The sequence below is a fragment of the Syngnathoides biaculeatus genome, chromosome 12 (assembly GCF_019802595.1).
Source record: "Syngnathoides biaculeatus isolate LvHL_M chromosome 12, ASM1980259v1, whole genome shotgun sequence".
Taxonomy (NCBI): domain Eukaryota; kingdom Metazoa; phylum Chordata; class Actinopteri; order Syngnathiformes; family Syngnathidae; genus Syngnathoides; species Syngnathoides biaculeatus.
Genome location: NC_084651.1, coordinates 28,272,773 through 28,299,460, shown reverse-complemented (window position 1 = coordinate 28,299,460; position 26,688 = coordinate 28,272,773). Strand labels below are relative to the sequence as shown.

The 26,688-nt window shown below is 41.6% G+C and overlaps 1 protein-coding gene across 3 annotated transcripts in view; it reads left to right on the top strand.

Annotated features, from left to right (window-relative positions):
- Positions 1-26,688, top strand: part of borcs7 (BLOC-1 related complex subunit 7) — a 64,681-nt gene that overhangs the window by 37,667 nt on the left and 326 nt on the right. For 2 of the 3 annotated variants that reach the window (XR_009797420.1, XR_009797419.1), the window contains exon 6: positions 5,176-5,824. The exons of the other annotated variant lie outside the window; for it this stretch is intronic. The gene's annotated coding sequence lies outside the window, so the exon portion shown is untranslated. Of the gene's footprint in view, positions 1-5,175; positions 5,825-26,688 lie in introns of those variants that run through there. 3 annotated transcript variants of the gene reach the window in all.

Here is a 26,688-nt window from a genome sequence, read left to right as displayed (position 1 = left end):
TCAGTGAACCAAACATGCTCTTTTCCCTCCTTATCTAGGTCTTCCCATCGTTTTCCCGCCTTTACTGGAGACTCTTCGAGAGAATGTACCTCGAACGGCGTCTCTCCATCCTCCGGAGCATCTGCAACTTGTTCATGCAACATAGAGACTCATTTTTCCCCTATTTTAATTTGCTCAGACACATAACATTTCCATTTGATAATACTAGCTTCCTGTGCGGTTCCTATTCTATGTGTCGTCGGGTTACCTTTAACCCATGTCAAAATCGGTATATGTGTTCTCATTAACACCTCGTGGCACGCCGTTTGAGCCTCAGTTTCAACCAATGCCCAATAGCATGCTAATAGCTGCTTTTCAAAAGGTGTGTACCTTAGGCCTGCTTCTGGGAGCTTTCTCGACCAGAATCCCAAGGGTTTACGAATCCTATCTTGCTTTTGCCACAAACACCAGTTAGCGTACTCATTTAACGCTGACACCTGTAATTCTACCGGTCCCGATTTCATTTTTCCCAATGACACTGCTTGCTGTATCGCTTCCTTCACCATATCAAATGATTGCTGTTGTTCTTCTCCCCAATTAAAGTCCTCCTTTTTCTTAGTGCATTTGTAGAGAGGTTGAAGTATCTGTCCCAAATGAGGAATATGATTCCTCCAAAATCCAAACAACCCGATGTATTTCCTAGCATCTGCCTTGGTGTGTGGAACTGGAAAGTTAGCAATTTTAGCCTTAGCTTTTCCTGCCACTTCCCTTTCCCCTTTGTTCCAGATGATTCCTAGAAATTTCACCGTTTGCGAAGGTCCTTGGACCTTTGCAGGGTTAATTTCCCATCCGAACCCTTTCATGTGCTGTATTAGCTGTCCTAGAACTTCCTTCACCTCTTCCCCGCTCATTCCTTGCACTAGTATGTCATCGACATAATGTGATATCATTATTTCTTTAGGAACTTTTAGCTTTTCCAGGTGCTCTGCTACCACCCGGTGGCAGATTGTGGGACTATGTAAATAACCCTGAGGTAGTCTGATAAACGTGTATTGGCGCCCTTCCCAGGTAAACGCAAATTGATTCATCCTATCCTCAGGAATGGGAATAGTGAAAAATGCGTTAGCCAAATCTATGACCCCATACCACGTTCTGGGATGATGTTGCACTCGTTCTATAATTGTCACTGCGTCGGGCACCGCGGAAGTCAATGCAGGTGTGTGTTTATTCAATCCTCTGTAGTCTACTGTCATCCTCCAAGAGTTATCTGATTTCCTGACTGGCCACAACGGATTGTTCCAGTTTGTCGTCACCGTTTTCAATACACCAGCTTCTAAATATTCTTTAATGGTCGCCGAAATTTCTTCCTGTCCTCCAGGTATCTGGTATTGCTTTTGACTAACTACCTGTGTAGCTTGTGGTATCGGAAAAGGTGGCATTTTTACTTTACCCACCAATATTGCATGAATTTTCAGTGGATTTACACCGAATTCAAATCTCCCGGCTGTCAAATAAAGTGTCATTCCGGCTAATATGTCCATGCCCACTATCCACTCTGGGATAGGGGTTACAATCACCATATATGTTTTTACAGGCATATTTCTGATTTTCAAAGGTAAGTTTACATGTTTTCCATAAACCACTTTTCCTCCTAGTCCTGTTAATGGTACTAGGGGTCCTTTCATTTTCTCTGGATTTCCATAATTATTGAGGCCTCCGCCCCGGTATCTACTAACGCTGTTACTATTTGAACTGATTTATCCATAAATTTCCATCCTCACATGAGGTCTAATATCACTAGCAGACCATCGCTGAGCCGGTTGTTGACGAGCTACCAGGGCTTGGCCATCATCCTATTCATCACTATGATGGCGTCGTTTATTTTTGCCTTTCTTCCCCTTTTTCCGTCGCTGCACTGCTGCTACTTGCCTCACTTCCTCCTCCTCCTCTCTTGACGAAGTCTCCTCCTCCTCCCGTGGTAAGGGAGGTGCTGTGGGAGGTGCAATAGGAGGAATGGTAGGAGGGACAATGGCAGGGGGCTTTATCAACTCTTTGAGGATACAGGTTAACTCCGCCACGCCCATCGTCATTTGAGGAAAGCCTCCTCCAGAGAAACATCTAACCTGCAGTCCCTTCTGTCTGCATTTTTCAGCAAGTGCTGACGTAGGAACCCCGTCAATTTCCTCAGCTGGAACCCCTGCTTTTATTAGTGCCATCCACATATCACTTCTGCTTCCCTCAGGTTTTCCATTTTTCGCAAAACTGTTCCGATATTACCTCGATTTTTCACACATTTTTCACATTTTGCACACTCACTCCGAGCGTTGCTAACTCCGCCAACCTACTTTTCACCATCGAGAATGTCAGGTCAGCGGCTCCCAACAAAATAGTTAATACCGCCGCTCTATAATGTGGAGGAGCATCACGTATTATCGCATCCCGGATCATTTTCGGGACCTCCCCATCTATTATTTCCACAGAGCCATCACTCGAAATTGAGTGCCTCATACACAACCGTGTCAATCTCATCACTGCATCCCTGATGGTTGACCATTGCCCTCTCAGTTCTGGCCAATCTTGATATGATGGAAATATCAGCTGCGTGGCTGCCCCATATAACGCCGAGAGAGGGAGCCCTACATCACCGCCCATGACTCTGCACATTCCCCGGAATTCCATGTTTAGCTGGCTATCGGTGGAAAGCGCTGTGAACCGCTGATAATCCCCAGCATCTATAATAACGGCATCAACTCCTTCCTCTTGCAATCGAATGAGCCAAACATCGATCGGTTCGCCCGGTTTCTGACGATACTTTCTTACAATATAAGTAGTCTCTTCCTGTGTATAATCTTCTCTCGTCATAAACAATTCTGGCTCTGGCTGCGCTTGTGGGACCAGCCCCCGCACTCGCTCGCCATTTTCATCCAGAATCGGTCGACCGTCCGCCCCCATCAGATCCTGGATTTGATCCGGTATCACGCGTCGCTGCTCTTTTCGTCACGTGATAGGGTGTATCTGCAGCCCCTTTAACGAGGGATACAGCCCGGTCTGTGGTGGCGGGTCCGGTCTTACACCTCTATCATATTCATCATCAACATCATTATCATCATCATCATCCCCCCACATATCCCCGTTCCACTCCTCCGGATTCCACTGCGCTGACAGCCCAGTGGTGAATGAACGGATTTGCGCTTGTTCTATTTTACGAGGTTTCTTCTTTCGCTCTCTTCGCGCCACTCGGGAGATATGCATTACAGCTCTTTCCATTATACTCTGCATTTTTGCCAAATGCTCCTTTAATTCTTTCACTATAACCTCTAGCTGGATAACCTCTTGCGCCTTTTGATTTTCTGCGCTTCTAACCTTATCCAACTCCAACACGCAATTTTTCCAAGCTTCTGCACACATCCACAACATCTGCTGCGTGCCTCCCAGCGGAGCACGAGCATTCACATCCACCCGCTTCAACATATCACATAATGCCAGCGGCATGGCAGCGGGATTCACTCCTGTCCACGGTCCGGGGCGTCCCCCACGCTCCCGTAAAACAGCTTCTATCTCTCAGAAAGTGATACCTTCCCACCCGGGTGCCACCTCCTCCTCTGGTGCCTCTTGCGCACCCTTAGTTTTCCTTCTAAAACAACGCATCCTGTTTTTATCTCCTGCGCGTAGCCTGCACGATCCTGCCGACAGCGCCAAAAATGTTTTATTGAAAGGATCGGTGCTGGTCGGCGCTCAGGAGACAAAGATGACTCTCAACAAAAGACCAACGTTCCCAAATGCTATTTAGCCTCAATAACTGGCATATTTATTTTGACCAAATGCAAGTTCTCAAAACACGGTTGACATTGCGTGAAATCAATCATATGAGCCCTTTACCTATGCCGAGAAGGTGGAGAGCCGTCACCCAGGTAGAGGTCCGCTTTGTCAACCAGCTGGGCGTTCGTACGAAACCCGCAGCAGACTCTACCTGTTTGTACTCTGCATCTCTCTATTATACTTTTCAGTTGCGTGTGAGAGAAAGGGCGGGTGGCCTACCCGTCCCACCTGGCGCCGCAACAATTGTAGCCAATTTAAATTTGACACCTAACTGTGTCCTTCAGGCTCTGAGAATCATAACAATCAAGATATCCCACAACAATGTTCGTCTTTGAACCAGATAAAACAAGTGAGATACAATACATTCAGGTATTCAACGGTTATGGGAAGCATCACTAATTAACACTCCTTTCACATAAATTATAATGTGCAATGTTTGGGCAATTTCACCCTTGAAGGACTTGAAGCTGTACATGAGCAACTCAAGGCTACATCTATTATGGCTTTCTAAAATACAATCGCATGAGATGCACTGTTGGCTGAGAAAGGAGGTGTTTGCCGGATAACACCCAACCTGGCGGACGCCTCACTCAGGCCGTAGATGGACTTAGACTTAGAACCCTTACTAAGAAAATGAAGGAACACTCTGGTGTTGATACGTCTATGTGGGATAACTGGATGAATGTGTTTGGTAAATGGTAGGGTGTCATTTCATCAATCTTCATCTCTCTGGCTGTCTTCACCTCTATTCTCACCCTCTGTGGATGCTGTTGCATTCCTTGTATTCTTTCTCTTTTAACCCGTCTGATTGAGAAGGCGACTGGTGTCCCAGCTGATGGCCATGGTAATTATGTCCTCATTAGATCCCCGCCCCAACACAGATGATTTTACAGTTGCTATTGCTCCCCCTGAAAGTGATACTAAACTTCCACCACTTCCTGATTATCATGATGTTGACATGGCCCGTAATTGCATTGCCCTTGCCCTTCTGTTCTACTGATACTTTTTGCGTGATATTACTTTTTTCTAAATGTTTTGCTGTATTTGAGTTGTCTAGTACTCTCCTGCAGGTTTAAAGCTCATGGGTGTTCTGAATCATGAGACTATGCACTTGTTAAAGGGTATGTTGGATGATTGGAGAGTGTTCTATGTTTTCCATATTTCTTGAAATGTTGCTTTTGTGATTTTCGTGTTTGTTTTTGTGATCTATTTCATAGCTCAAGAGAGGGAATGAAGACTATTTTACTTTTATTGCACTTTCATTATTTGCTTAAATATGACCTTATACATTTAATCAAAAGATAAAGTCTTGTCCATTTGCTAATCAGACAAGGATGTGTTGTGGAGCCGGTGGTTGTCCTTGATCTTTGTACGCAGAAAACTGGCTGGTGGCATCCTCCTCTCCCAGGCGTTGGAGACGACCGACACCAGATAAGGAGCGGAAAGTTACCATCCCGGCCCAGGACCAGACTGCGGGGGGCAGCCACTTTTACCATGGACCCATACATATCAAAACCTTGTGTTACCGGGCAGATCTTGTCTTTTTCTTTGGGCTACATTGCCAGAAGACACACGTCTCATGTGCAGCAGATACCTAGATTAGACCCGTATGTCTGTATTACACATTCCTTTTTAATAATTCCATTTACTCGTCTAATCATTGGTCATAACTTCCTCGATTCGTGAACACGCATAGGGTCCAAAGTCGCAAATCCCTAAATGCGGAACAACTTCTGTCCCTCATTCAGAGCATTGAAGATGGGTCGTGGCTGGGTCTTTCAAGATGACAATGACCCAAAGCACACAGCCAGGAAAACCATGTCGTGGCTCTGTAACAACCATATCAAGGTTCTGGCATCGCTGGGCCAGTCTCCAGACCTAAACCCAATATAAAATCTTTGGAGGTAGCTGAAACTGTGTTTCTCAGTGACAGCCCAGAAACCTGTCTGATCAAGAGAAGATCTGTGTGGAGGAGTGGGCCAAAATCCCTCCTGCAGTGTGTACAAACCTCTGTTTGACCTCTGTAATTGCGAACAAAGGCTACTGTACCAAATGTTAACATTGGTTTTCTCAGGTGTTCAAATATTTATTTGCAGCTGTATCAGATAAATAAATTGTTAAAAAAATCATACATCATGATTTTTGTTTTTTTCTTAGACCCCTCCATAATTTCTGAGTGGGAGAACTTCCAATATAGCAGGGTGTTCAAATGCTTATTTTCTTCACTATAGCAATAGGTGAGCGCAGCCACCTTTGATACTTCAACATCCCAGTCTCCCTTCCCTGATAGTAAGTGAAGCATTTTATATTTTTTACTTCAATTTTTTTATATGACATACCCAAACCCACCCATTTTCCGAGCCGCTTATCCTCACAGGGGTTGTGGGAATGCTGAAGCCAATCCCAGCGGTCATCGTAAATTTTGACTTTAACGGTGAAATCCGACTTAAGTCGAGATTTGAGTTAAGTTGCTATTGTAGTAATGGATTTGTCGTAGAGTAAACTGAGGACTCCCTGTATTTTTAGCCAATCTCAACATCTCAACACATTAGACAGTACTGATAAATTAAAATTTCCAGCATAAATGAAGCTCCGACAGTTCAAGCACGACTCCAGATCTGCATTTGTGGTTGGGCAAAGGTTACCTCCAGTGAGGGCCTGAAGATTCACCAGGGCAGGAAACAGTGCCTAAAGAAGGGACAGCGGGTAAGTTGCATTGACTGTCGGCAGAAGTTCAGCAGCAGGACACACACCACAGTCAGCAGGACATCAACACCCTGTCCCAGTGGAGGAGAAGGAGGAACAAGGCACAGGAGAGCAACCTGCACCCAATCCACCACGACAACCAACCGCAGAGAGGAAGGTCCAGGGTTGAAGGCCATTGATCAAATGGCCAAAGGCCTGCGACAAGACTTTGTGGAAAAAGGTCAACATGGATCTCTGTAGCATTTTGGAAGGGATCAGAGGCACCAGTACAAAGAAGCTGGAAAAGATGGGTGACCTCATTTATACATATTGGGTGGAACAATCTGGAGTGGTAGAAGGGAAACAGGTTGCCCAAGCTATCCCCAAAAAGTCCAGAAGGCAGAAAGAGATAAATTGCCTGATCAAGGAAATGAGGCAGCTGAAGAAGTTGTCGAGGAAGGCCACAGAGGAGAAGAGGGAGGATATAAACCTGGGGCAAGAAGCAATCCGGGGTAGGCTGGCAGTACTGACGAGAGCTGAAGTATTGCGCATGCAAGATTACACTTCTATAAAGATCCCTTCAGATGTGCAAAGAGCCTCTTTGCAAAGGAGAAAAGCGGAAAAAGTCTCTCGGTCATGAAAGACATCCTCAAAGAACACCTGAAAAATTCCTGCATAAACGACCGCTGCCACGAAGAAGTTATGCTCCCACCGGATATCCCACCAATTGATCCACCAGAGCACGAGCTGGACATCAGTCCACCCAGGTGCGGTGAAGTAACCCATATCCTGCGTAGAGCAAGGGCTGCCTCTGCTCTTGGTCCCAATGGGGTTCCACACAGGCTCTATAAAATCACACCAGATGTCCTGTGATTCCTCTGGAAGCTGATGAGGGTCGTATGGCAGAAGAGGGATATACCAAATGACTGGCATAGAGCTGGAAGGATTCTTATGTCTTACGTCAAATGACATGTCACAGAAAGCAGGAGTACCAAGCTTCTACGGATGCAAAGTATACACTAGAGTCACCCGGCATCAGATCCAGGTTGCCAAAAAAGAGGGAAGAGACCTTCATGTAGTGTTCCTGGACCTAGCAAACGCCTTTGGCTCAGTCCCTTATAATCTTTTGTGGACAGCGCTTGACTATTTCAAGGTATCAGCACCGCTTACAACCCCGTTTAGAGCCTATTTCAAGGATATCCAGCTTTGTGTTACTACAGCAGGGTACACCACTGCATGGCAGCACCTGGAAGTGGGAATCATGGCTGTGTGTACCATCTCCCCTCTGTTATTCACCCTGGCCATGGAGGTCATCCTGTGGGCCTCTTGCTGGGTGATTGGTGGGCAACAAATAAGTCTTGGGGTGAGGCTGCCTCCAGTCAGAGCCTACGTGGATGACCTCACCACATTTACCAAACCAAGGTCTGCACTGCACGATTGTTAAAAAAGTTCCAGGAAAACACCGATCTGATTCGCATAAAGATCAAGCCAAATAAATCTACAAGCATCTCCATCGTTAAGAAAAAACTGTCTAACTACCGCTTTGACATTGGTGAGGAAGAAATTCCAATTGTCTGACAGAAGCCTGTGAAAAGCTTACTGCTAATGGCCACACCAACAAGCCAACAGAGAGCTTATAGCTGGACAGTGCACAAGACTGGAAGCTGCTGGCAGACTTGGACAAGAAGCTCTTCAATCTGAGATTGCACTTACCACCCTACGACCAGAGCTAGTGCTTTGGTCTGCCTCTCTCAAGCTCAACTACATCATTAAACTCACAGTGCCCTGGGAAGGGGCAGACGAGGAGGTGTATGAGTGGAAGTGGCTGAGGTATGCAGGACTTGCGGGTGAAGTGGACAGCAAGGCTGGAGAGTAGAGGTACGCCCGGTGGAAGTAGGCTGCAGATGGTTTATAGCCTCTCAACATCCAGGCTACTCAGAGAGAGAGGAGTGTGAGGGAAGGCTCATCGCAATTGGGCCTTCAAGAGAATTGATGGCACCTCGGGGGTGAACCTGGGGCGCTCTCGAGAGTGTTGTGGGCCCATCAGCGAAACACTTGATGACAGAAGGAGCCCACTTGATAACCTGTAGAGTGCCATCACTTAATTGAAGATCACACAGAGCCTAATCGGAGCCAAAATATGCATGAATAGAGGGATATTAACATCTAGTCATACATAATACATCGACATGAAGCAGAAACTAACAGGACCATATTATCCTTGGACATAAATATACACCACAATGAAGATGGCAGCACAAAATTAACAGGTTTAGAGGACACCTGCACACATCTGACCAATATCTCCTCTCATCATCAGAACATCCGACAGCACACAAACTTTCTGTGGAGAGCACACACCGCAGCCGGAAAAACATAATCGACAATAAGGACAGACAAGAGGAGGAAAACCATATCCGTCATGCTCTCAAATCTGCCAGTATCCAAAATGGGCCATAAACAAAAACAAAACAAATGTAACTGGCCAGAGAACAGAAGAAAAATTAAAGAGAAACACAGACAGGAAATGGATACCAAAAAATAAAGAACCTATTTAACGGTCCCAAACATCAGAGGAATATGAAAACCCATAAAAAAAATCATAGAATGGAATGAGAAAACATCATATCAATCTTCTTCTTCTTTTCCTTTCAGCTTGTCCCATTAGGCGTCGCCACAGCGTGTCATCTTTTTCCATCTTACCCTATCTCCTGCATCTTCCTCTCGAACCTCAACTGCCCTCATATTTTCACTCAGCACATCCATCAACCTTCTCTTTGGTCTTCCTCTTGGTCTTTTGCCTGACAGCTCCATCCTCAGCTTCCTTCCAATATACTCACTCTTTTATCTCTGAACATGTCCAAACCATCAAAGTCTGCTCGCCCTAACCTTGTCTCCAAAACATCCAACTTTGGTTGTCCCTCTAACGATCTTATATCTAATCCTATCCAACCTGCTCACTCTGAGCGAGAACCTCAACATCTTCATATCTGCTACCTCAAGTTCTACTTCCTGTTGTTTCTTCAGTGCAACCGTCTCTAATCCAACCTGCTTGGACCCGTTTCTTCACTTCCTTACCACACTCACCATTGCTCTAGTTTGTTGGCCCTAAATATTTGAAGTCGTCCACCATTGCTATCTCTTCTCCCTGTAGTCTCACGCTTCCCCCTGCACCCCTCTCATTCACACAAATATACGGTTTTGATTCGGCTAATCTTCATTCCTCTCCTTTCCAATACATGTCTCCATCTTTCTAGTTGTTCCTCCACCTGCTCCCTGCTTTCACTGCCAATCACAATATCATCTGCGAATATCATGGTTCAAGGAGATTCCAGTCTGACCTCATCTGTCAGCCTATCCATTACCACTGCAAAGAGGAAGGGGCTCAGAGCTGATCCCTGATGCAGTCCCACCTCCAGCTTAAATTCTTCTGTCACACCTACGGCACACCTCACCATTGTTCTGCTGTCATCATACTGTCCTGTACTATTCTAACATATTTCTCCGCCACACCAGACTTACGCATGCAGGACCACAGTTCCTCTCTTGGTACTCTGTAATAGGCTTTCTCTTGATCCACAAAGACACAATGTAGCTCCTTCTGACCTTCTCTGTACTTTTCCACTAGCATCCTCAAGGCAAATAATGGATCTGTGGTACTCTTTCTAGGCATCAAACCATACTGTTGCTCACGAGATACTTACTTCTATCCTGAGTCTAGCCTCCATTACTCTTTCCCATAACTTAATTGTCTGGCTCATCAACTTTATACCTCTATAATTCCCACAGCTCTGAACACCGCCTTTGTTCTTAAAAATGGGAACTAGTACACTTTCCCTCCATTCGTCAGGCATCTTTTCAGCCGCAAGTATTCTATTGAATAAGTTGGTCAAAAACTCCACAGCTACCTCTCCAAATTGCTTCCATACCTCCACCGGTATGTCATCACGACCAACTGCCTTTCCATTTTTCATCCTTTACAATACAGTAATAAAACCATACCAAAAATGCAAGAGGACTTGTTCACCCTAAAGACACAATAACATCAGACAAGAAACACAATATCAGACATGAAATACCATGTAAGTATTGTTAGAAAACCTATACTGGAGAAACTGGATAAACCTCCAGCACACAAAAATTAGACCATCAGAAGGAATGTGAGAAAGAAACAGCAGGACTATTTACTCGGACACAAAGACAGCAGAACAAGAAAATGAACACAACAAATCAGCTATAGCAGATAACGGAACAAGGAATAACAACATCATGGACTGAGGAAATGGGGAAATCATTGCCTCAGAAATCAATAAATGCAAGTGATGAATAAAAGAGTCAATAGAAGTACAGACGTGTGGAACTAACATCCTCAACAAGGTTGAGGGTGCACACATGCTCCCACACACTTAGGACACTATTCTTCAACAGCGGTGGGAGCCCAAAGCACAGACTCGATCGTGTCAGGGAACTTTATTTTGAATGTTCCTCACCCAATGAGCAGTTTTAAAAGACATTCTACACCAGGAAACAGCGACAGCTCTGGGAAAGGTCGGAGTGCCTGCAAAACTGTCAGCAAGGTAAGAGATTCCTCTTAACCAGAAAAAAATATTTTGTTTTAAAAATAAATCCAAAAGCGCAACAATTTCATTATTTCACAATGAATTTGGGGAACTCAATTAATCAACTATCACTTGGACACTTGAAAAATTTTAATGAAGTGGTTGCCTCACAGTCATGCCATATGACTTGTCTAAAAACAAACACAGTGTAGCTCAGTCTCTGGGTAGCAGACACCATATTCAGACATTCATTTGGCAGAGTTTCATATTTATTAACACATTTGAAACAGTAAAACATCTATGTGAGGATTCAAGCATTGCATAAAAAAGTAGCATGGTATTTTCAATGACATTTAAACACTCTCTTGCTCCCATTCGTGCTCTTCAAAAGTAAAAAATGACCTCTCTAATACTGTGAATAAGTGTCATTTAATCCATTGTCCTCTACTAATAAATGTCTACAGCAAATAATCCCACCCAAAAATAGACTCTATAGTATATTTAGATAAGTTTTTTGATGATATTTGATTTTCAGGTATCTTTTGGCCAATCCACATTTACATCCAAACCTACATGAGCCCACTGACATCAGCAATGGAAAACAAGGGCATTTCCTTATCAAACAAGCCCATGTTCTGTGGCAGACTTCTCAACTATATTAAAAGTCTGCATGAGGCCTTTACCTATAATTACTGTATTGACTCATCTTTTGATACATAAAATGGACACAGTATTTTTCCGGACTCTGTAAATCGTTGTTGTGAGAAAGAGCGGATCTTAGACAAAGTTAAGGAGCTGTGTCTTTACCCGTTTGTGGAGTCATGGAACACTGGCGGACAGGCACATTCTTACCAGTGTTGGTGCCTACCAATACTCCACAGCCTTGCTCCATGTTGAACACAGATTCACATAACAGATAATTAAGGAAAAGTAACTGTTTGTATTCACTGGCCCACAAGCTAACGAGCTAGTCTAAGGATTTAGTGAGTTAATGAACTTAACAGTTCGGTCCACCATGGGAATGTCGTTTGAGACATCAGTACTTTGCTCCGAGTTGTGTTTCTCCTCATTTAGCAAATGCAGGAAAATTAGGTAGTTGATGTGTCTGCTAGCCCGCAAGCTGATGATCTTGCAAATTAAGGAGTTACAATGGTTTGAAAACGTTCCCTTGTGATTTCTTAATTTTTTCCATGTTTGTCACACTTTGTTTCTTATCACCAAATAAATGGAAATATTAGTGAAAGTCCAATCATCCAAAAAATTTCAATATTACAAAAAGACAACTAAACAAAATGCAGTACTGGCATTTAGATGAGAAATATTGAAGTGTGAATAACTTGCCAAAAAAAAAAATCAGGAGGGGCAAACACTTTCACACCACTGTAAAGAGCTTTCTCCACCAGGGTTAAGTCATTAAAAACATCAGCACCTGTCTGAGTTGTGTGTGAGTACCTAATAAACACAAACACGTGAACATTTACCGTTTAAGCATAAACTCAGTGGCACACGTTATTTGGTCCAGTAGTGGACTATAGCAAATGCTAACGTACATTTGTTTGACAGGTAAAGGACTCCCATTCAGCAAAATTAACCATACAGTAGCAGCGTTGACATGTAGAGTTTTTTCCCATTGCGATTGAAATAATTGGAATAGATGGCAACATGTAAGTCAGGCAAGTCTTGCGTCTCTTTATTTGAGAGTCAAGGAAAACAAGAGAAACAAGAAAATAAATTATGATAACAACAACAACAATAATAATAATAGCAACAATACTGATTTAAAAGCAAAACTAAAACAAAAAATATTAATAAAGCAGGCCTTGTCATTCATGATTTCAGAGGCATTAAAAAAGTTGTTTATCATGGAAACTTTTTAAAAAAAATGTATCGTGACAGACCTCTTACAGATGTTTAGACAATAACGGCTGGAAAAGGTGAGGTTATATACAGTGACGATAATAAATATTTAAACACCCTGTAATTTTCGAAGTTCTCCCACTTTGAAATGATGGAGCGGTCTGAAATTTTCATCTAGGTGTATGTCTACTGTGAGAGAAAATATATATTTCACAATGTATGATTTTTAAAAATAATTTATTTGTATGTTACTGCTGCAAATAAGTATTTGAAAACATGGAAATCAATGTTGATATTTGGTACAATAGCCTTTTTTTGTCCAATTTCTGAGGTCAAACATTTCCTGTAGTTTTTTGGCCCATTCCTCCAATACAGATCTCTAAATCAGCCAGGTGTCGTTTAGGTGAAAGGTAAAAATGTGCATGTCAAGTGTGGGGAAAGCAGGTCTTCACATCAAAGAGGAACAGACTCTCTGACCTCAAGTTTGAGAAGCTGCTTGTCCTACGATACAACCACTGGTTTAAGGCCTAAAATGTTGAGAAGACTGGGTTTGGTGGGTGGATGTTTGGAGAGAGGAATCCATACATGTTATGTATGAGTTGGATTTGACAGATCCATTAACATTTTCAGTTCAATGCAAACATCAGTTGCAATAAATTCAAACCTCTGTGCAGGTACCTATTTTTTGCTGTCCTGCTCTATGCATCTAGCTTATGTGTGTGTGTGTGTGTGTGTGGGGGGGGGGGGGGTGGTGACACAATAGTTACTTTTGCTGGTAACTACTTACTTTTACAGTGGAGAAACTAAATTAGTAACTCAGTTACTTTTTAGGAGAAGGAACTAGTAACTAGCTAATTACTGTTTCAAAGTAACGTGCCCAACACTATGAATGAGGCAATGAAGACTTTAAAATTGCTTCACTACTTGGAGACCAAGCATCCTGGATTAAATGACAACCCCCCAGAGTATTTTGAATGGGGGAAAAAAAACAGAAACACGAAGGACAAAAGAAATTCCTGACGGCCACCACATAAATAAATGCAAATCTGTAGACAGTATCAGACTTGGTGGCAAACCGCATAGTTGGGGCGAACAAAGAAATTCAGTATTGATGAAGAATCGATATTGCCCTCCACCAAAGATGCCACGAGCCTCTAGAAGAGGTTGCTATTAAAAAGATAGCACAGGTACCCCTGTCGGCTAGCACTGTGACTCGGCACATGGAGGAAATAACTGAAGACGTTTCGAAACAATCGTTGGAGAGAGAGGAAGGTTTTTGAGATGTGGGAGGAAACCATAGTGCCCGGTGAAAACCCACACAAGCATGCGGAGATCATGCAAAGTCCACACAGGCGGGCTGGGACTTGAACGCGTCCTCAGAACTGTGAGGCCAAAAAAACAATCCAAACAGTCCACCATGCTGCTCCTCAAACTTTTCTCATGATTTATTTTAGGGGCCCAAACAAATCAGGCATGAAAATTGGAGTGTGCAAAAAGATAGCTCTTATATGTGATGGATGGATGTGATAGCATGCAAGGGTAATTTTGTTTCCAATTCAGTAGTCATTGTTAACTCATGCTAAACATGGTTTAGGTGCATTTTGAAGGTCTGGATTTGATCGATTTAATACACTCGTTTTTCCCCACAGTGTAAGTAAAGACCTTGAATATCATGTTCCCATTTTTTTTACTACAAAGGGATTAGAACTTCCAATAGCTCGTCCTTCCAAAATAACAAATAACACCCAGTTTAACTACAAGTATTTAAGATAAACACAACTTAAATGTGTTGTACAAATATATGAAAAACAAAAACTAAAATCAACTACATTTGAAGCCACATTTTACCTCTGAAAATAGACTGGTACGATGAATACAGTATTACTGAAAAAGGGCGACATTGGTTGTCTTTAACTAAGGACAATTTGTGATATGATTGTCTTGGAAAAATGCACCAAATCACTTGCTTGACTGTCAGCGTGGCAAATAAAGAAATGCTTTCAAAATTAGATATGCTTTTTATATTATTATTGCACGGAAAATGCAACGTGCTATCGTGTCCGCTGATATCTATGAAAAGTGAAAAGTTGGAAAACAAGAGACATGACATTCGTAACTGAACACCAAATAGCCATAACAATATTGTAACAGAAAACTAGCTACTTCAAGACAAAAACTCCAATGCCCCATAGAGTCAACGCTAGTGCGAGCATTAACCTTTCAACGTTACCTTTACAACTGTGGCCTCGGTCACTAAGCTCTCTTGTCCAATGGTGTACTCAAACAACCCTATTGCTATAAAATAACACAATTTGATAAATATTCGCTCCCAGAATGGTGCAAAATTGCACATTGTTGAACAAATCATAAGCTTGAAGGGTGGCTAACGTCAAAATAAGTTAAGTTAAACTTCAACAGTTACGTTGGCTCATTGTTCCACAATTGGTAGAACCCAATGAAATAGAATGGTTGAACCAGGAACAGTGTCACATCATCCACTTTGTGCGCCCATTAACAGGTCTCAGAAGAAAAAAATACGATATTTGAATGGCTAAGTCATCTGTCACTATGCAACAAAGATGGTTTATTTTTCATCTTTAAAAATCAACTATCCTCATAGGTCACAATTTTTTTAAATTAGGATTTCAATCTCGTTATAAACAAGTAGGCTACATTAAAAAGCTCTAATGAAAGGGATTGAATTGCTAAATATCTTTAACGCAACAGTGCCATCCTGTGAAGCATATTGGAGCTTGCCAGTGGTTGGCAAGTAGCACAGTATAGCGCTCGTGCACCTACGTCATAAAATCACATGATTTTTGTTTACGCCGCCATACTGCTGGTCAAACAAAGCAATGTTGCAAGTTAATTAAACGAAAATGTCTTATAGCACGCGGCCCAGTATTTTGTCCAATGTCGTTAAACATTTAGAAGATAATAATAAACAAAGGTACATGGAAAAATTAAAGCCACTTGTCATAGAGGATGCATATTTAATGCTGAATTCAATGTTTTCACCAATAAAAAATTTGAATTTAATTTGCTTCTGCTTGTCTTGGACAAATGGATTATTCACATGTATCTGGTGAATAATTTGTCAAGATTTTCACTGGAGTGTTTGAAAGCATATAAAAGTCTGGACGCATACAAATACTTCGTTGCTGAATCTGTTCTCAATCAGGAATAAATCCCACATAGTTATGGACTACTCAGATTTTTTTTCAAAACAAATACCAATATTTAAATGAATGACCCCTGATTTTACACAAATTTGCATTCATTAACTATGATTGGGAAAAAAAAATTTGGACAGGGAGTCGTCACGGAATACAGACTACACGGAAGCGTGCTGCTGCCACATGCTTACTTCCGTAAAACCCTCTGTGACAGACGATTTATTATTTTTTAAAATTTGAATTGTTCTCAAATGACTCAAATTTGCATTATAAATACTTCTTGATAATTTGAGATTAAGATGAATAATTCCTACCTGAAATGAAATGATCGGTACACAGGCGTGTGTATTCCGTTGGGCACCATGCATCCCATTTAATTGCAAAAATCCATCGATCTTTTCTCATCTTTTCAGATGATATTCCATAGAATGATATTTTTGAAGAACTGTCTCATCTTCTGTGACAACCAACAGCACAACAGTTCACGGGGAATTTGAAACGATTCAACGACTACTGCACTGCTGAGCAGTTAGCTTTGACCGGCAATATGGCCCAGTGCAAACTGACGTCACATGCACAAGCTCTATATAGTGTTCTGAGTTACAGTAACACATTAATTGTTGCTTTGTTATCCATCCATCCATCCATCCATCCATCCATCCATCCATCCATCCATCCATCCATCCATCCATCCATCCATTTTCTTAGCCGCTTATCTTAACAAGGGTCGCGGGGAGTGGTTTGAGCCTATCCCAGCTGTCAATAGGCAAGAGGCAGGGTACACCCTGACCTGGTTGCCAGCCAGTCACAGGGAACATAGAGACAAACAGCTGCACTCACAATCCGATAGCTTTATTACCTAACTTGCTGGAATCATTGCACAAAAAGCGGACAAGAAGTCGTCTTTCTTCTGATCAGGAGGATGTGAGAGACAGGCCAGTTACAGTCTCCAAAAACGTTCTGAACCAGCCTCTTACATACACTTTTTTTTTTTTTATTAGAAAACACACAAGGTCAAAAGGAGAGGTGAGCAGATGAACTGCACAAATGCACATTCTTTGATGATGATGTGGTACATCCGTTGGTGATGATTTGGCACATTCTTTGGTTATGATGGAGTTGTCCTTGGCCACTTCTAAGAAGATACTGTTGCATCTGTGTGGAGGAGCTCGTCCTGCGAACAAGATTCTTCGAAGCAAGGATGACACAAACATAATAATTGTACCTACAATAATTCAAATACAAAATAAATGTACTTATAACAAATCTAACACAATCACACCTATGGGAAATTTAGATTGTACTATTAAAGTTGCATGTTTTTGGGATGTGGGAGAAAACCGGAAAAAACCTACGCAGATACGGTGAGAACTTGCAAACTCCACACAGGGATGGCCATGATTGTACCCGGGACCTCTGAACTGTAAGGGCAACACTTTCCAGCTGCGCCACTGTGCCGCCTTCCCTTTGTTATCCCAAAACATATTTTTTCAATAAAATGGGAATGGAGTTAAAGTTTTCCAGTTTCCCCCTAGCCCCAAAACCCAAATCACAATTCTAAAACAAAATTGAAAAGTAGCAGTACATTGTTTTAGGCATGATTACAAAAATATAACAAAAATATAATATATAAGATCGTTTTGAGGGTGCTCATGCTGAAAGACGCCCCCCCACCCCCCCATATCCACACAAGCTCGACTCGCTCTTGCCCTACCCCTACCCAACTTGCAGCAAGTTGTCTATCACAGTCTCTAGTTAATGGTTACATTCCACAAACTTTATTTTACGTCTTTTAAGGTGCCATATTTCTCCATTCAAAACAATACCAACCCGGATCGTTCGTGGATCGAGTTAACAACGCCCGCCCCCACACCGTTAACCTGCAAGACGTCAGTGGAAATTCAGTGACTGTGGGTCGAAGACAAAAAAGAGAAGCAAAGCGGATTCATTGGCAGAAGAAGAAGACTGCACAGAGCCTACAACTGAGTGTAGGAACTTTGAATCTTGGGACTATGATAGGAAAAGCTCAGGAGTTGGTTGACATGATGATGAGGAGAAAGGTTGATATATTGTGCATCCAAGAAACCAGGTGGAAAGGTAGGAGGACTAGAAGTTTAGGTGCAGGGTTTAAATTATTTTACCATGGGGTAGATGGGAAGATAAATTGACTAATGGTTATTTTAAAGGAAAAGCTAGTTAAGAATGTCTTGGAGGTGAAAAGAGTATCAGATCGAGGGATGGAAGACGAAAGAAGGAGAAAAGGATCTCTACAGGTTAGCCAAACAGCGGGATGGAGATGGGAAGGATGTGCAGCAATAAGGGTAATTAAGGATAGAGATAGAAATGTGTTGACTCGTCCTAGTAGTCTGCTCAATAGATGGAAAGAACACTTTGAGAAGTTGATAAATGAAGAAAATGAGAGAGAAGGAAGAGGAGAAGAGCCAAGTGTGGACGACCTGGAAGTGGCAATGATTAGTAAGGGGGAAGTTAGAAAGGCACGAAAGAGGATGAAAAATGGAACAAACAAAACTAATTTGTTTTTATTGGCCACTTGTAAAATAACTGTTCTCATTCCCACTGCCAAGGTCGCTGTAGTCCGGTTACACATGGGAGTGAGACTGCTGTCATAATGGTGACTAAACAGTTAAATTTTGCTGTTGGGTGTTGGATGAAAACGCTACCCATTATTTTCTGTACGAGTGGTACCTGTGGAAACCACTCAAGGTTCCAACCCCCCCCAAAATACAAATAAATAAAATAAAATAAATAAAAACAAAACAAATTGGATAACTACACACAAAAAAACTTGTCCAAAAGATTGTGTTGTTTGCACGGATCCAGAGATAATACCAGTGATATAAATTGATAACAAATGCAAAAAAAAAAAAAAAAAAAAAGGTTGGGGGATTCTGTGTATCCATTAACTTCTTTTGAAAAACAAAAAACATTGTTTTATAATGGTGTGTCACTAGGGAATTTCAAATGCATCATTTTGAAAGGACTGGAAACAAATTGGGAAATGTATCAGCATTGATGTGTAAAACCATTTTTGTGCGATTGTCATGGTGGTGCGGCAGTAACTGTCTTTATGAGTATTTTACGCCGGATGACTTTCCTGACGCAACCCTTATGCATTTATTCAGAGAGAGCTGTAGCCAATCCCAGCTAACTTCGGGCAGCGGCAGACTCCACCCCGAACTGGTCGCCAGTCAGTCGCAGTGCAGATGTCAACACCATCACTGAGCGGGAATTGATCCAATGCTGCCTTTACTCAAAATGTCCCTCAGAGGGAAACCCAAACTATAACGTGGCCCCCAAGAGAAATGAGTTTGACACCCCTGCAGTACACCATCAGGAAAAAAAAATGTAACAAGTTACTGTGCTTTAATAACTTTATGACTGCCATTTGTCTTTTCATCCCATGTCTGTTTATGAATTAACATCTACTGTGCATGTAGTTTTACCCGAACACTGGCATAGACCGAGCAAGAGCTGAATGACATGGACAAAATAGCAGAAATAAACACGTAGATACACCTTACACACTGTAAAAGGTCATCTCAGCTGAGTCACCCAAAGGGAAAGGTGAGCAAAGTCCAGCATACGGTGGGTGCAGGTTTATAGTATCTGAAAATACCTGAAGGCTGTGAAGATTTTAAAGACACTCGACTCATTTAGGGGTGACTTGGACGGAATGACTTCAACATGGCTAAATAATATGATAGCATGTTGGGCAGCAACATTGACAGCTGTAATGATATTTTTGTTCATATGCTACTTTTGGACATACATACATAACAACAGAACCAATATTTATACTCAGTCAACTATGCCTACCATTCATAAAATAGAGGCGCAACCTCATTTCAAATAACATTGATAAACAACTATGCGGCAGTCACCTCGGCATGAGGGCAGGACTCCATATGTGCCTCCCAATGAATCAGTGAAGCACTTTTTGAATTCCTTGGCAGAGTCTAATTGCTGGGGATTCCATCAATGGGATGAAACCCCCATTTTCTTCTCACCATTTGCCAATTTAATGCTACATTAAACCCGAATGCCATACAAAAGAGTACATATACTATGGAGTGAGTATTTTAACCGAAAAAGCCTGAGGAATATTTTTTTATTATCTTTTTTTTTTTTTTTTTTTTTACAAATGAGAAAAAAATGGTTGTTATTAATGTAGAATGCAGCTAACAAAGTAAACTATAGTTACATCACATGCATGGGGCCTAGGCCACTAATGCGTGTCATTACAGCAGAAATCCCAACACAGTGTACCCTGGAGTTAATAACTAAAATAACTCCTAACATCACTTGTCAGAAATGCAAAAGTGTTTATCCAACAACTAAGGCAGTAAATGCTAACCTGATATTTTCTACTAATGTCGCATTGCCTAATTTCTCCTGTGTTAGCTTTACAGGGACAAATTTCAAGGTGTGAAGTCTCAACAAAAGATGGTGTCATTATATCCATCTGCAAACTGGCCCACTGCTCCCATGCAGCGATGTGTGGTGGTTGTGTGGTGGTCAAACGTTGTATGACATACTAATAAATGCAGCAGGAACTTGTACATTGGTATCACTGCTCTTATCTGTGACTGTGTATCCAACAACTAAGGCAGTAAATGCTAACCTGATATTTTCTACTAATGTCACATTGGCTAATTTCTCCTGTGTTAGCTTTACAGGGACAGATTTTAAGGTGTGAAGTCTCAACAAAAGATGGTGTCATGATATCCATCTGCAAACTGCCCCACTGCTCCCATGCAGCGATGTGTAATGGTGGTGTGTTGGTCAAAAGTTGTATGACACACTGATAAATGCAGGAGGAAGGTGTGCACTGGTATCACTGCTTTTATCTGTGACTGTGTTTCCATCCAAAGCAGAGGAAATACAATTGGCCGCATCCATCTTTGGACCTCGCCTTGGGTTCTCCCGAAGGCAAAGGTCCTCTTGGAAAGATGGAGATCAGACATACATTGATGCAAATGGCATTCCAACGGCGTACCAAATGAGTATAAGTTGGTTAACGAGATTGCTGCAGGATGAGAATCCATCTTTTTATGGATACCTGTGAATAAAAACGTTGACAGAATCAACTAAATACATTACAATGTACAGAAACTGGGTAATTATACAGAAGCAGGCTTTATTGCCATAAGGGAACAACAAGCTGGAACCTCACTCATGACGTTCCAGAACCGCATAGCGGTCAACATGCTCCTGGCCGAGAAGGGTGGCGACTGCTCAATGTTCGGTGACAAGTGTTGTTTATTCCAAATATCACAGCATCTGATGGGTCACTCACAAGGGTAATTCAAGGCCTCCGAACCCTCAACCACAAGATGAAGGAGCACTCTGATGTAAACACATCAGCCTGGTCTGAGTGGTCGAAAACAAAAAAAAAGTTTGGCAAAACTAAAAATTTGGTGTTCTCTGTCCTAGTTTCTATAGGTGTTTGTAGCTATTCTTGCATTATGTGGATGTTGTTATATTCCCTGCATAAAGACATCACTTAACCAACTTATAACCACTGCTATTCCCCCAACAAATTCAAAATTGACAGAAATATATCAACTATTGGCACAACAGGGTAATGACAGTGATATTGTTGACCACTATGATGACGTTATGACTTCTTTTCCAGACCTGTTATCTGATCCAGAAAATTACAAGTAATTAGTACGATATTTTCCTCCAAGTGTAACTATGGTTGTTTTCATAAATATGACTCTGTAGAATAAAGCCGAAAGGATGATCTATTCGATGATGTGAGGATTTGAGCACAAGTATGATAAACAGGAGGATAATGTAAAAATAATTGTAAATATAATTTACTGTTTTTGCCTGCAATGAAGAAATGCTTTGGTCTCTTCCAATTCAGTTCCTGCTCTGTCGGCAATGAAGAACGATTTGCTGTGCCTGCAATGAAGAATGCTTTGGTCTGGTCTCGAAAACGTAGTAGCAAATGTAGGATAAACAGGGAGAAATGTCGGAATAATTGTGATCTAGTTGGTAAGTTGGTTAGTTAGTTTAGTTGCGTTGTGCATGTGAGCACTGTTCATGTTCTTCAGATGGTACACGGTAGAAGGGAGTTTTTGCGATTGATTTGATATAATTGTTGAAAGTCAGGTCGGAATCAATCAGAACACCAAGGTTTCGGACTTGGTCTTTGGTTTTTAAAGATAGAGAGTCCAGGTGTTTAATAACAGCAATTCTCCTTTTTTTATTGCCAAAAACAATGGTCTCAGTTTTGTTCTGATTTAGTTGAAGAAAATTTTGGCTCATCCACACTTATTTATCAGATTTAGACAGTGGAACAATACCTCAATTGAAATGTAGTCTTCTGGAGACTTTGCTAAATATAACTGTGTGTCATCTGGATAGCTATGTTAGTCAAAATTAGTTTTGAAGAATTTGACCCAAGGTTAGCATATACAGGCTGAACAGGAGAGGTCCAAGAACTGACCATTGAGGGAACCAATAGGTCATTGCCATTCGGTGAGACCGAGCACCTCCAATGGTTTCAAAGTAGCTCCTTTCCTCCAGGTAGGACCTAAACCATTTGAGGACCGTTCCATTTAATCCTAAACACGTTTCCAACCTGTTTAGCAGTATATTGTAATCTCCCTTATCAAAAGCCGCGCTGAGATCCAACAAGACCAAAATTTACACCTTTCCTGAGTCAGTATACAACCTCATATCATTTAGCACTCTGATAACAGCAGATTCTGTCCTGTGATTAGTTCGGAAACGTGATGGAAGTTTTTCAAGAAGTCAATTTAAATTCAAGAAATTGCTGAGTTCATTAAAAATAACTTTTTCAAGAATCTTGGCTATGAACGGGAGATTTGAGATGGGTCTATAGCTTGCTAACATGGAATCGTCCAGAGCTCTGTTTTTTTAGAAGAACAGCAGCTACTTTAATAGCTTTGGGAAACCCCCCAAACTGAAGTGAGCAATTGATTATTTGCTGCAAATCAGGTAGCACTGACTTCACAATGTCGAGACAGCTCTTTGATGGTTTCAGCTGCTGAACAGTTTTCTTTACAGTTTTTGGTCAACTGTATCAAATTCTTACAAGTTAATAGAATTTTCTCTGGGTGACTTCAGATGTGAGATCATTCTATCTTTTTGCTGATTTGTGCTGACATTTGACCTGATGGATTGTAATTTTTCACTAAAATAGGCAAACTCATTGCATTTGTCAGCTGTTACAAGTTCTGGATCCATCTGATTCGGGGGATGGGGTTGTAAGCTTGTCAACCATAGCAAATAGAGCACGAGTATTGTTGAGGTTCTTCGTGATGATTTCAGAAAAGTCTTTCTGTCTAGGTCTAACTAACTCTTGGTTAAAAATGACAAAGACAGTGTCTGTAGAGGTCATAGTCAATTTGGAGTTTAGTTTTTCTCCACTTGCGCTTTCCTACACTCCAATTTAGATCTCTTGACCATCATTGTGCTCCTCCACGGTGTTCGAGGTCGCCTCAGGATGATCTTAGTTTTAACAGGAGCGACAGCATTCATGGCATTACTGATTTTCGAGGTGAAATTGTCCAAAAGTTCATCAACTGTCTCAGTATTCACAGTCTGTGGCACAGCCACAGTCTCCATAAACCTAGGGGCAGTTCTCTCATTTATGTACCTTTTCCATATAGAGATAGAGGTTGTCTGAACTTTTGGAAGAATCTGTAATTCAAAAAAATAAACAAAAATGTTCTGGGTATACACTGCCTCCTTCCCTATGACAGCTGGGATTAGCTACAGCACCCCCGTGACCCTCGTCACGATAAGCAGCACAGAAAATGGATGGCCAAACAGGTATATTAATATACGTAATTTATCGAGTATAATGCGTCCTGAAGTATAATGCACTCCGCCAAAGTTGAGCTACAAAATCAGGAAAACCCCTCTACCCATGTACAATGCGCACCACCAATTTGCTGCTACCTATATGATGAAAATATTGGGAATTATCTGTAAATATTTTTTGTTAGGTTTGTACTTGTATCTTAAAAAAAAAAACTGTCTGTACAAAAATCATTAATAATAATCATTGTGCATGAGCTGATGTATCTGTAATATAATCTCGGGACAGGCCACAGGACACGCTCATCCACATTCACTATCTCTTTTCCCTGGAGCTTCACTCTTCCCCCACCGCTCCTCTCATTCGTGCACACATATTCTGTTTTACTTCGTCTAATCTTCATTGTTCTCCTTTCCAGTGCGTGCCTCCATCTTTCTAATTGTTCCTCCGCCTTGCTTTCACTGCCGATCACAATATCATCTGTGAACATCATGGTCCCACAGGATTCCAGTCTAACCTCATCTGTCAGCCTACCCATTACTACGGCAAACAAGAATGGGATCAGAGTGGATCCCTGATGCAGTCCCACCTCCACCTTAAATTCTTCTGACACATCTACAGCACATTTCACCGCTGTTCTGCTGCCCTCATACATGTCCTGTACTATTCCAACATATTTCTCCGCCACACCAGACTTACGCATTCAGTATCACAGTTCCTCTCTTGGTACTCTGTCATGGGCTTTCTCTAGGTCTACAAAGACACAATTAAGGTCCTTCTGACCTTCTTTGTACTTTTCCACAAGCATCCTCAAGGCAAATAATGCACCTGTGGTACTCTTTCTTGGCATGAAACCATACTGTTGCTAAAAAACATGCTACGCTAACAATCGTAAAATGCAAGCTTGCCGAGGAGGTCATAGAGTTCAATTCAGGTTGGGGTCGCACATTAGCGTAATATATATGATTATGTAACATAAGACATCGAATATATCGAAATGTATATGTATACCTTTTTTTTTACCACTCTTTGTACCTGCATACAACTATACAATGTGATTGTATATTTTTTGTTTTTTTTATCCATACCTACATATAATGCGCTCTATTAACTTATTGAAAACATTTTTGGAAAATTTGCACATTATGTTTGAGAAATTCTGGTATTATGACTTCATTTTCCATGTGGGGAAACACTTCACTAATGTTTTATTTTAGTTTTTCCAGATTTCTCAGTGCCATGAGGAATTATTTTCGAGAAATTACAGTATATAAAATGCTCACTCAGTAATGTTTGAGGTAGCAGGTGTAAAAATCCTTAACTATCTACAGTTGTGGGAAAAGGTATATGACCCCTTTGGAATGCCTCAAATTTCTACATGATTTTGTTATAAAATGAGATCTGAGCTTCTAAAACCAAGAGAGTCTGTGTAATTCCAAAAGGTACTGTCTATATTTTTTATATTTTTATTAAAAGTAACACGTAAGTGGCCCCGCCTCCTGCCCAGTTACAGCTGGGATAGGCTCCAGTACTCCCATGACCCTCGTGAGGATAAGTGGCTCAGAAAATGGATTGATGGATAACATGTAAGCATTCGCAGAAAGGAAATAGTCTGGATTCTTCGTGAACTAATCAGCGTCAAACTAATCTGGACTATAATCAATGAGACAAATTGGAATTGTTCTCTAGCAACTAGAAAACACAACTAGATTGTTACCACTCAAGAAACTTTGTGGACTCAAACAAGTTAAAAATTGTTGACTTGAATGAAGCTGGAAAAGTTTACAGAAGTAATTGTGTAACATAAGACATTGAATATATCGAACGCCGGTACCTTGATATGCTTCTTACGGAGCCACTCCTTGGTTTTCCTGGCTGTGTGCTTCGGGTCATCATCATGTTGAAAGACCCAGCCACGACCCATCTCCAATGACTGACTGAGGGAAAGCGGTTGTTCCCCAAAATCTCACAATACATGATGCTCCCGCCCCCAAGGTTCACAGTCGGGATGGTTTTCTTGGGATGGAACTCATCATTCGTCTTCCTCCAAACACGGTTAGTGGAATTATGACCAAAAAGTTCCATTTTGGTCTCATGTGACCACAAACGTTTCTTCCATGACTCCTCTGTATCATCCAAATGGTCATTGGCAAACTTAACATGTGCTGGTTTAAGCAGGGGAACCTTCCGTGCCATGGATGATGTCAAACCATGACGTCTTAGTGTATTACCAACAGTCACCTTGGAAACAATGGTCCCAGCTCTTTTCAGGTCATTGACCAAATCCTGTTGTGTAGTCCTGGGCTGATTCCTCACCTTTCTAAGGATCATTGAGAACCCACGAGGTGATATCTTGCACGGGGCTCCACTCCGTTTGAGATTGATCGTCATGTTTAGCTTCTTCCATTTTCTAATGATTGCTCCAACAGTGGACCTTTTTTCACCAAGCTGCTTGGCAATTTCTCTTTCCCTTTCCATCCATGTGGAGTTGTACAATTTTGTCTCTGGTGTCTTTGGACAGCTCTTTGGTCTGGGCCATGTTACAAGTTTGAGTCTGACTGATTATTTGGGGTGGACAGGTGTCTTTCTGCAGCTCACGACCTTACATAGGTGCATCTTATTCAGGATAAAAGATGGAGTGGAGGTGGGCTTTTCAAGGTGGACTAACAGGTCTTTGAGGGTCAGAGTGTTCCTCTACTTTTTGCAGCTGTATCACACAAATAAATCGTTTAAAAAACATATATTGTGATTTCTGGATTTTTCTTTTTCGATTATCGATCTCACAGTGGACATC